The sequence below is a fragment of the Euleptes europaea genome, chromosome 20 (assembly GCF_029931775.1).
Source record: "Euleptes europaea isolate rEulEur1 chromosome 20, rEulEur1.hap1, whole genome shotgun sequence".
Classification (NCBI taxonomy): Eukaryota; Metazoa; Chordata; class Lepidosauria; order Squamata; family Sphaerodactylidae; genus Euleptes; species Euleptes europaea.
In genome coordinates, this window is record NC_079331.1 from 11,305,747 (window position 1) to 11,317,322 (window position 11,576).

An 11,576-nucleotide genomic window follows, 5' to 3' on the forward strand; every position below is an offset into this window, starting at 1 on the left:
CGCTGCTATATGAATTACTTATAACAGGGTCAAAATCTGGCAGCTCGCCCCGCCCCTGTTTATAGAGACATTCCTGTACTAGTTATTAGGGGCAAGAGAAGGCCTACACTTCCTCCCCCCCCCACTAGAGCAAGAAAGATGCAGTGCGATAATTAAACTATGACTCTCATAAGAAGTAGGGAAATGCTCTATGATCGGACATTTTAAAAGCATAATCATTAAGCTGATTCCTCCCCACCAAAATAACGTGATCTATGCAAAACCAAGAATATAAAACTACTTTATTTCTTTGTTCAAATAGAAACTGGTGCAGAGACTTACTGTTCCCACGTGCTAAGACCAAAAAATTAATTCTTGATTTTAAAAACACCCTTTCCCACCCTCTTCAAACCATGTTAGATTCCAGGAACAGACTCTGCTATACACAACCCTGCAATAGCATTTATTCCTGGAGAACAGCTCTACCCCGACCACATCATGGATAAAATGCATGGTTGAAAACCCTATCTGAATGCAACTCCATTAAAATCAAGAGCGATTTTGTGGCTGCATTCAATAGGATGTTGATTGTACTCTTTATCTGAAGTCAACAGATGGATACAAGATTTACAAAATTAAGAGCACTGGTTAATGTTAATAAATATTAACCACCATGCTTGTTAAAAGCTATTCTGCTTGCTGCAGGAAACTTAAGACATGTATTAAAGCCTTCACAGAACTGAAGACTACAACTGTCCAACATTCAAAATTATCAAGCCGAACACTGTACAGTTCTCACGCATCTGTGTCAGACATTTATACAACACCTTTCAATTTTGTTAATAAATTACTGCAGAAATCCTAGCTTACAGTACAATCTTATGATATCCTTCTAAGACCATTGAAATGGGCTTAGCAGGGTATAACTTTGTGTAGGACTCCATGGTCAACAATCCAGCTAAGCTAATGCTGTTTCCCCCATTTCTTATAATTTTCCTCATGTCAATCCCTTTTTACATCGCATATATCACAGTTTTTTCCTAGTATGGATTTTTATAAACAATATTACTTGTGATACTTTTTTCAAAAATAAACATTTGTGTATTTACCAGTGACAACTTCAGAGCTGGCATAAAAAATCCAGTATACTCACAAAATATTTTAACACACACAGTTCTCATAGTCCATATATTTACCTGCGCTTCACCTCCATATACTACTGACATCCTGCATTGAGGTAGGTAGATAGTTCTATGCTGGATTGCTTACACACTGAACACATTATTTACATGAAGCAGAATAACTTTTCCTACGTACGTGCAAACACCAGAATTAAAATAAGTAGTAACTTATTGTTCATCACTATTCACTGGACTCACATGTGCAATCTTTACTGGGATGGGAAGATGGAGAAAGGGAAGCACTTCCTGCATTCTTTAAAGATCCTGTGGCTTCCCCAGTCATATGACTGATAGAGGAAATGTTAGGCAATTCATGTGCCACTGACTATTACAGGTTTATGTGCCATCAAATGGATAACATAGCCAGAATTCCACCAAACCAACCCACCATGTACCTCGTAGCACCTTCATAACTAAAATTTTATTTTAGCGTAAGCTTTTGTGCATTAGACTTCATCTCCTGGTATCGGCTGAAGTGGGGTCTTACTCATGGAAGCTTACAAGGAAATAAAATGTAATTAGTCATTGAGATGCTATAAGACTCGTTCATTTTTATGGTAACATGGTTATTTCTTTGGAATTACTGACATATGTGAAGCAGCCCAAAGGCACTTAGAAGGACAAGTTCCTAAGGGCTTCTTCACATATTTAAGCTTTCAAAATAGAACTACAAATTCTACTCATTTACTTATTTTTTTTCTTAACAGGTAAGCAACATTACAACAGCCCTCCCCGAAAGACCTAGCCCAACAAGCCAGTTAGAGTAAGAAAGCATACAGAAGAAACTTGATCAGAAGAGCAACAGAAATAGACAGAAAAAGAGCCACTGTAAATTGCGGTAATCTTCTGCTGTTTTAGTGTTCATTTAGTTTCTGATTTAATCAGAAGCCCAACAATATCTTACTCATATTTATTCTAGGAAAATGTTTTGAAACGTCTGCTGCGATTAATGTTGTTAGTCTTTAAGCTGCCACTGGACTTTCTCATAGTTCCAGACACACATTAGGCTTTTAAAATACACACCTATTGGTCGCCCTCACTTAAGCATACACATTTTATTTATTTATTTGATTGATTTATATCTCATCGCCCCCAGCAATGCCGGGCTTGGGGTGGCTCACAACATAGTGTGCAATTTCAAACACACATATCCCATTTAAAAGATTTTAACATCTTAAGAGTTCTAATGGCACCCTTAATCGTTTCAGTGGGGATCAAGGTAGGTAGAATTAATAATGTAATTAGGAAGGCAGAGTAGGAAAGAAGAGGGATAGGGGGAAAGGGGGGAAGCATGAACGTGACCAACAGTGCAATCCTAAACAGAGTTACTCCAGTCTAAGCCCATCTGATGAAGTGAGCTGTAGCTCACAAAAGCTCATACCCTGCCAGAAATTTTGTTATGTCATTAAGGTGCTACTGGCAGAACTAATAATATAACTAATAATATATCTAGGAAGGCAGAGTAGGAAAGAAAAGAAGAGGGATAGGGAAAAAGGGGGAAAGAGTTACTCCAGTCTAAGCCCATCAGAAGAGCTCACGAAAGCTCATATCCTGCCAAAATGTTTGTTAGTCTTTAAGGTGCTATTGGGACTCTTGCTCTTTTCTGCTAGGATTGCGCTGCAAGAGGGTTTTGAGCACACTTGTCAAGAGAAAACCAGGATGGGCTGCGGCGTGTGTGTGTGTGTGTAAAGTGCCTTCAAGTCGCAGCCGACCCCTTTTTGGGGTTTTCATGGCAAGAGACTGACAGAGGTGGTTTGCCAGTGCCTTCCTCTGCACAGCAACCCTGGTATTCCTTGGTGGTCTCCCATCCAAATACTAACCAGGGCTGACCCTGCTTAGCTTCTGAGATCTGACGAGATCAGGCTAGCCTGGGCCATCCAGGTCAGGGCAGGCTGCGGCTTAAGCGTGGTTAAAAACAAAAACAATCCGGAGTTTGTTGCTGCCTAACATGTGGAAAGAGTCCTCGGTGACTCACCAAGGTCACATTTTTTTGCAAACCTTGGGTAGGCACCGGGGGCAAGGACCCCCACCCCCAGCCATCTGTCCGCCCTCCTCCGCCTTCCCATCCCTCTCCCGTGATCACCTCCCCCTCCCCTTTCATAGAATCACGGAGTCAGAAGGGACCACCAGGGTCATCTAGTCCAACCCCCTTGCACAATGCAGGAAATGCACAACTACCTCTAGGGTTGGCAGGTCCTTCTTCGCCATTGGCGGGAGGTTTTTTTGGGCGGGGCCTGAGCAGGGCGGGGTTTGGGGAGGGGAGGGACTTCAATGCCATAGAGTCCAATGGCCAAAGCGGCCATTTCCTCCAGGGGAACTGATCTCTGTCGGCTGGAGATCAGTTGTAATAGCAGGAAATCTGCTATTACCTGGAGGCCGGCCACCCTAACTACCTCCCCCACCCCCGACACCCCCAGTGACCCCCCCTGCTCCATGCCCAGAAGATGCCCTCCCTCTCACCATCTGCTTTTGCTGACATTCAGTTGTGCACGTTCAATTTGATGGTCTATGACTGCAAATAAAGATGATAATTCCCAGTGGGTAGCTGTGTTAGTCTGTCTGCCGTAGTAGAAAAGGGCAAGAGTCCAGTAGCACCTTAAAGACTAACAAAAATATTTTCTGGCAGGGTATGAGCGTTCGTGAGCCACAGCTCACTTCTTCAGATACAGCTAGAATGTGAATCCATCTGTCTTTAATTCACAGTGGGTAGCCATGTTAGTCTGTCTGCAGTAGTAAAAAAGGGCAAGAGTCCAGTAGCACCCTAAAGACTAACAAAAATATTTCCTGGCAGGGTATGAGCGTTCGTGAGCCACAGCTCACTTCTTCAGATACAGCTAGAATGTGAATCCATCTGTCTTTAATTCCCAGGGGGTAGCCGTGTTAGTCTGTCTGCAGTAGTAGAAAAGGGCAAGAGTCCAGTCGCACCTTCAAGACTAACAAAAATATTTTCTGGCAGGGTATGAGCTTTCTGAAGAAGCTTCTAAAGAAGAAGCTTTTCTGAAGAAGCTTTCTGAAGAAGCAAAGCGTCATCATCTTTATTAGTAGAAAAGGGCAAGAGTCCAGTAGCATCCTCAAGACTAACAAAAATATTTCCTGGCAGGGTATGAGCTTTCGTGAGCCACAGCTCACTTCTTCAGATACAGCTGGAATGTGAATCCATCTGTCTTTAATTCCCAGTGGGTAGCCGTATTAGTCTGTCTGCACTAGGAGAAAAGGGCAAGTCCAGTAGCACCTTCAAGACTAACAAAAATATTTCCTGGCAGGGTATGAGCTTTCTGAAGAAGTGAGCTGTGGCTCAGGAAAGCTCATACCGTCCAGAAAATATTTTTGTTAGTCTTGAAGGTGCTCCTGGACTCTTGCCCTTTTCTACTAATAAAGATGATGACGCTTTGCTTCCCAGCCCCCACACACCCGGTCGGCCCACCTGGGCCCTTTTCCACACACACACACACCCAACAACAACCCCAAGACCCCCACTCTTTCATGGGAGAGACCCCCCGCAAGGAGCACCCTCTCCCCCCAGGCCGGGCCCACCCGGGCCTGCCCTTCCAGGGACCAGGCCGGCCTCCCCTCGCCTCAAGGGTGGGCCTGTGGGGAGGGGGGTCTCTCTCACCGCTCGGCGGGGGTCCCGCGGCCTCTGCAGGCCCATGTCCCGGGGGCGAGGAGGCGGAGGAGAGGAGCCTCTCAGGCGGCCATCGCTTCCCGAGGCGGAACTCGGCTCCTGATGGAGGAGGCGGCCCTGTGGGCGGGGAAATACAACCGGGTGTAATTTTCCTCCCTCCCTCCTCCTCCTCCTCCGGCTCGGCCCTCCTTCCGAAAAGGGGCCGGGCCACTGGAGTCGGCCGGCTGGCCGGGCGGGGAGCGCCAGGGCCCGGGGAGAGGGCGGTCACGACAGGGGTGGCGCCGGCCGGGACTAGGCCGCGGTGGTCCAGCCATTCCTGCATCCCGCGCGTCGCATCAACGGCACAGAGGCCGGCCGTTGAAAACGGTCGATGGGGGCGCGCGGGAGAGCGTTTGAAAGTTTGAAAACGTCGTAGCTGGGTGGCCAAATTAACAGCTTTCCGACGTGGAAATGATATTGGTAAGCCTGTCTCATTGTATCAATACCCAATAACAATAAAACAGTTGGCGGTTGAAGATGCAAAGCAGGTTGTTTTGTTGGCCGATGCACAAAACGCCTGGGGGAAATTGCCCCAAGGCGCAGGACAGTTCACACCCACCCCAAAGGATTGCAAGCACGAATATAGACTTCAATAATGGGTGGTTGCAGAGGCGTAATACACACGTAAGACCCAACTGCCCAATACTTGGGACCCCCACATTAGTATAACCTATTACAGAATTGGAAGGCGTTGCAGAGAATGTGGTGCTCTAATTGGTTCTTGTAGGTTATCCGGGCTGTGTAACCATGGTCTTGGAGTTTTCTTTCCTGACGTTTCACCAGCAACTGTGGCAGGCATCTTCAGAGTAGTAACACTGAAGGACAGTGTCTCTGTCCTTCAGTGTTACTACTCTGAAGATGCCTGCCACAGTTGCTGGCGAAACGTCAGGAAAGAAAACACCAAGACCACGGTTACACAGCCCAGATAACCTACAAGAACCAATGAACTCTGACCGTGAAAGCCTTCAACAATATTTTGGTGCTCTAATGCTCTCTAATGAGCAGAGAAAACCCACCAGTGTCAGGTGCGCCTGTGTTTGATCCTAAGTTTCTGCAGTTCTTCTGATCTTGAATTCTGGCGGCTCCCAAGGCTAAGGGAGTTTTCCTAGCTGGCCCTTATGAGTAGGGAGCACGCTTATGAAAGCATACTGGGGCCTTCTATGGGTTGTCTAATTAGCTTCTAACTAGTAAAGCTGGGCCTCTTATACTCGAGGCCTTTAACATATATGTGCTTGGTGTGACTTTAATCATAGATGCCAACTCTTATACACTGAGTATGGCATATTCATAAGTGCAGATTATACTTTATTGATTACAAAGAATATATTTCAAATCAAAGAATACATTTCCCATAACATAATGATTTCAGGCATTTCAATATGGAAGAATTTAAAAAAACTTGGGCAAAGGCCATCACATATTGGGATAAACTGGCAAAAACGGATTTTACTATTTTAGTTCGTGAGTTACAGAAACAAGTTTACTTACTTTTTTATTATTACTATTAACAATTTTTAAAACTGTTTAGACACTTCTGCAGAAGTCAGGTGATGGGTCACTTTTTAAGGCGGGTGGAGGGTCAAAGCTTTGTTGAATTTTATAATTGTATAATTATAATTGGTACTCTTTTGTATTTTCTTTTTATTTTTTGTTATTGTTGTGTTTGTTTATTTTGTTTTACATTATAAAAATAAAAAAATTATATAAAAAAGAAAAAGTTATAAAAAACATCGCTTTAAAAGGGTTTTTGGATGCCGCGGCTAAAAAATGGTTGGAAGACGTCTTCACAGCTAAAGGGGCCAGGCTGTTACCGCACTAGGTATTCCCAGCGATGTATCAAGAGTTTGGAAATGGTATAAAAAACATCGCTTTTAAAAAGCTTTTGGATGCCGCAGCTAAAAAATGGTTGGAAGACATCTTCACAGCTAAAGGGGCCAAACAAAGCGCGAACAGGAATTTTTATAACGTTTTCAAACTCTTAACACATCGCTGGGAATACAAGTGCGGTAACCCCTTGGGGGGTTATTCCCAGCGATGTATTAAGAGTTTGAAAATATTATAAAAGACATCACTTTAAAAGGGTTTTTGGATGCAACGGCTAATAAATGGTTGGAAGACATCTTCACAGCTAAAGGTGCCAAACAAAGTGCGAACGGTATTTTTTATAAGATTTTCAAACTCTTAATACATCACTGGAATACATAATGCGGTACCCCCCTAGTCACTAAAGACAGTTCACAGCATTTCCTTCACTTTTATCCTTAGAAACAGCCCCGTGACCAGTAGCATCTGCGATATGCGTGTGTGTGTAAAGCGCTGTCAAGTTGCAGCTGAATTATGGCCACCCAGTAGTTTTCAAGGCAAGACACTAACAGAGGTGGTTTGCCATTGCCTTCCTCTGCATAGCGACCCTGTTGTTCCTTGTTGGTCTCCCATCCAGTAGTAACCAGGGCCGACCCTAAAATCAGAATAGTTTGGAATGGAGAGGTCGTTCTGTTGCAGTTTTATTACTGCCCACCAACACCAATCATTATTTGGTGAGCAGGCATTCTCAGCTTGCCCCAAAATGTTCATAGAGGATGGTCCCTCACATCTCAGGAACGATGACTATAGGTGGACGCGTGGGACAACCGGTTACCCTGTATGGAAGCATGGTAGGATCCTGGCTTGTTACGACTGCAACCTTGTTTGAAAATGTTCCACTCCAATATGCTTTCAAGTAACCAGAGGTAGGCTAATGGTGTAAATAGGTTAAATATGGCCCTTTGTCCACAAGGAGTTAGATTTGGGCATATACAGACTCATCTGTCCCTCCTATGAAGTATTTTGGGTGGTAAAATCAAGGCAAGGGGCCGGCATTCATCAGAGGGAAAGGAGGCAGAAGCCAGCCATTCTTCTGTTATCCCTGGGCCTAGACTTGCCAATAACCTCTCCCTGAATTTTATACTACATTTTAATGGGTATTTACATTGGGTTTTAAATGCTGTTAGCCATTTTTAGTTGATAAGTGGGATAAAAATACTATAAACAAACAGGACTTGGAAGTAGAAGAATGCAAAATATTTCTCATTTATTCAAAAAGGATAGGAGCTGTACAAATGTTCTGTTTATCCAAAAAGGGAGAGTTGACCACCAGCTGTCTGCCCATAGGTTTTAAGGCGATTAACCTTTTATCATTTTCAGTTAATCTTGTTTAGCGATTTCAGCTCCTGAATCAATCGTTCTATTGTCAAGCGCAAGCTCCCTTATTGCATTGTATTAGCTGCATTTGGCCAGGTTAGAGGGAGTGTCAGCAATCTGAGAACAAAGCTTTCAGCTCTGAGAACATACATTTTGTCCTAGTGCTAATTAAGTGTCAATCCCCAGTCATATAAACACTTGCATCTCTTTGCTGAAACATCTATAAAAATGAGGCACCAAAAGTGAGGTCAAGGCCACAACACCAAGATTTGGCAGGTGTTTGCAAACCCTCTCATTAGACCAAAGATCTCATCCAGTGGATGCAGTCTGTCCGTTCCATGAGACATCCCCCTGCCAAGAAGGGGGATCTCTTCCTTCTTGGCAGAGATGTCTTCATAGTAAAGAAAGATTACTCTTCATCCCTTGGGATTTTACCATGGGAACACACAGATTTCTACTTTGTTCCCTTTCGTGTTCAACATGAATATGTAGCCGATCAACACAATTCTGAAGAAATTTAGAATCATCAGTCTGCTGACAGCATACAATCACCACCCCCTTCCCTCACACCTGCCCCTTCACTTCTTTATCAATATTCATGTATGATCTATTCTATGCCCATAATTATGATAAAGATCGGTAAACAAGTACTGATATGTATAAGCAAACCATCAATATTTTGTTTATGATGTATATTTTATGTGTCATCAAGTGGCTTCCAACCTATGAAGATCTTATGAATTAATTACTTCCAAAACATCCTATAACTGACAGCCTTGCTCAGTGAAGGCAGTGGCTTCATCTTATCACAATGTGGCTGTAATACACCTGTTCTCAATGGCCTTCAGGGAAGGGCCGTGGCTCAGTGGTAGAGCATCTGCCTGGCACGCAGGGCCCAGGTTCAACCCCTGGCATCTCCAGTTAAAGGGACTAGGCAAGTAGGTGATGTAAAAGACCCCTGCCTGAGACCCTGGAGAGCCGCTGCCAGTCTGAGTAGACAATACTGACTTTGACAGACCAAGTATAAGGCAGCTTCTTGTGTTCTTTCCCCAGAACCCATGCAAACGGGCATGGGTTTTCACAATAATCTGAACAATGCATACTATATCCACTAATCAACACTTCTCTGAGCTTCGCCTGTTCCTGCTTCTTCTGTCCTGATAGTGTGAGCTACAGTGTCTTTTAAGGAATGTTACGAATTTTAGGTGGCACCAGCTGTTAGAGGTATCTGCCTGTCCTCGCACAATCCACACCTTCAGTTGGGACCATAATTAACCTGGTGCCTTAATCTGAATTATGATGCCATGTGGCCAGTTAGATTTTGTGGTAATTTTTTAATCTTAATTTCTGCTACGCAGCTGCTGCAATTATGGCTGTATGAAGCAGTCATCAAATGAACCATTGCATTCCCATTCTTGTAATTCCATTCACTGAGTTTTGCTATCATTAAGTAAGATGCCCAGTTCATTTTCATTTACAAAACTTGCTATTTCATTGACAAAACGTATTAAAAATGTAACAAAACCATTAATAGATAATACTTTTAATTATTTACAGCTGGGTATCACGCTCAACAACACCCCCACACCAATTTTAATTTCTGTGGCTAATTTTGGGGTGCTCTTGACTCCAATTAGGGTTGCCAGGTCCCCGCTCCACTGGTGGGGGATGGGGGGTAGGGTTACCAGATCTAGGTTGGGAGACTCCTGGAGATTTGGGGATGGAGCCTGGGGAGGGCAGGAACCTCAGTGGGGTACAATGTTTGGATCCTCCAAAGCATCCATTTTCTCCAAGGGAACTGATGTCTGTAGTCTGGAGATGAGCTGTCATTCCAGGGGGGTCCCCAAGTCTCCCCTGGAGGTCAGCATCCCTACCAACACTGCCAAGCAAAGACGAGTTATTGCACGGCAAAGAAACCCTGCCAAAGAGTGAAAGCTTTCACATTGCAGTCCGTAAAGGTTTCCTTTTTTAAACCCAGAAATCCAAGCTGGAAGACAACAGGGGCTCTTAGGGCCACCTTAAAAGCGGGACGCAGTTTATTCCTGCAAAATGGTGACGAGTCAAGGGTTCCGAAGAAGCAAGCTCCCAGCCAGGCAAAACCTTTATGCTGGAATAAAATACATCCCATTATCCAATATGTTACTTGCGAATCAATTGCGTTCAAATTATTATTTATTTGTTTTAGTAAACTGTGATGGCCAATGGCTATATACAACAACATATTCATTCATGAATAAATGAAGTCGCTTGGTCTCTGGTGGCCCCTTGGGACCCATCTGGAATCGGCACCTTTCCTTTATCCCTTAGAACAGGGGTGTCAAACATAAGGCCCGAGGTCCAGACGCGGCCCCTTGGGAGCTCTTATCTGGCCCGTGAGCCAACCAAGGCAGCCACCACCACCCCCACTCCAGGCTGGCGAGCCTGCTGCGGACTTGCCAGCTGGGGCAGCCTACTCCCGAGGTGTCCATTATCAAAGAAAACACTAAGAGTTAAGAATGTTTCCATTTTAAGTAAAAAAATAATATCATTAACTGGCTCATCATTAATGATATCATTAATTTAGAGAATTCTCTAGTTTGTATCTCTGGTACCCGGCATCAAATTTTATGGTACACATCGCCCGGCCCAACCAAGTGATATTTATGTCATATCCGGCCCTCGTAACAAGTGAGTTTGACACCCCTGCCTTAGAAGCTCCTTGATTAGGGTTGCCAACCTCCAGGTACTGGTAAAGCAAATAATCAGCCTGCTGTAAGGTTAGTTGCACTCTATTTTTAACAGCAGGACCAAACCCAAATAGTCTTGCAAAAAGTGCTATATTATATATACAGTGAGAAACTATTATATTCAATATTCCTATCTAAACCAATACAATTTCTTGAAATCATTGTCCATATATAGGTTGTCCAGAGTGAAGTACTTAGGCAACTCGTTGTTTGGTGCATACGTGGAGCTGTGCACTAAACGGGATACGTGCACTAAACGGGATACAGCTCCACATATGCACCAAACGAGTCGCCTAAGTACTTCACTCTGGACGACCTATATATGGACAATGATTTCAGGAAATTGTATTGGTTTATTTATTTTTTAACAATTTTTTATTGTTTTTTATATTACAGTAGTTTCCAACATTCATTAAGATAATTATATGATATAAACAATATTTCTCTATTCTATGTAACTAATTCATATATTTATGTTGACTTCCCCTCTCTCCTCCTCTATCTTTTTGATAACTTTATTATCACCTTTGCATTTAATTTCTAATTCAATACAATACTTCATATATAGATTGGATTACAATTCATAAAATCTAAATCAATCTAAGAAATTGTATTGGTTTCGATAGGAATATTGTATGTAACAGTTGCTCACTGAATATATAAAACCGCACTTTTTGCAAGACTATTTGGGTTTGGTCCTGCTGTTTAAATAAGAGTGCAACCTCCAGGTACTAGCTGGAGATCTCCTGCTAGGGATATAACGTGTGTTTTTTTCTTATATATTTCCATACATTTAATTAACACTCATTTAATCCCTTCTAAACATATATTTCAAACTACAATATATAA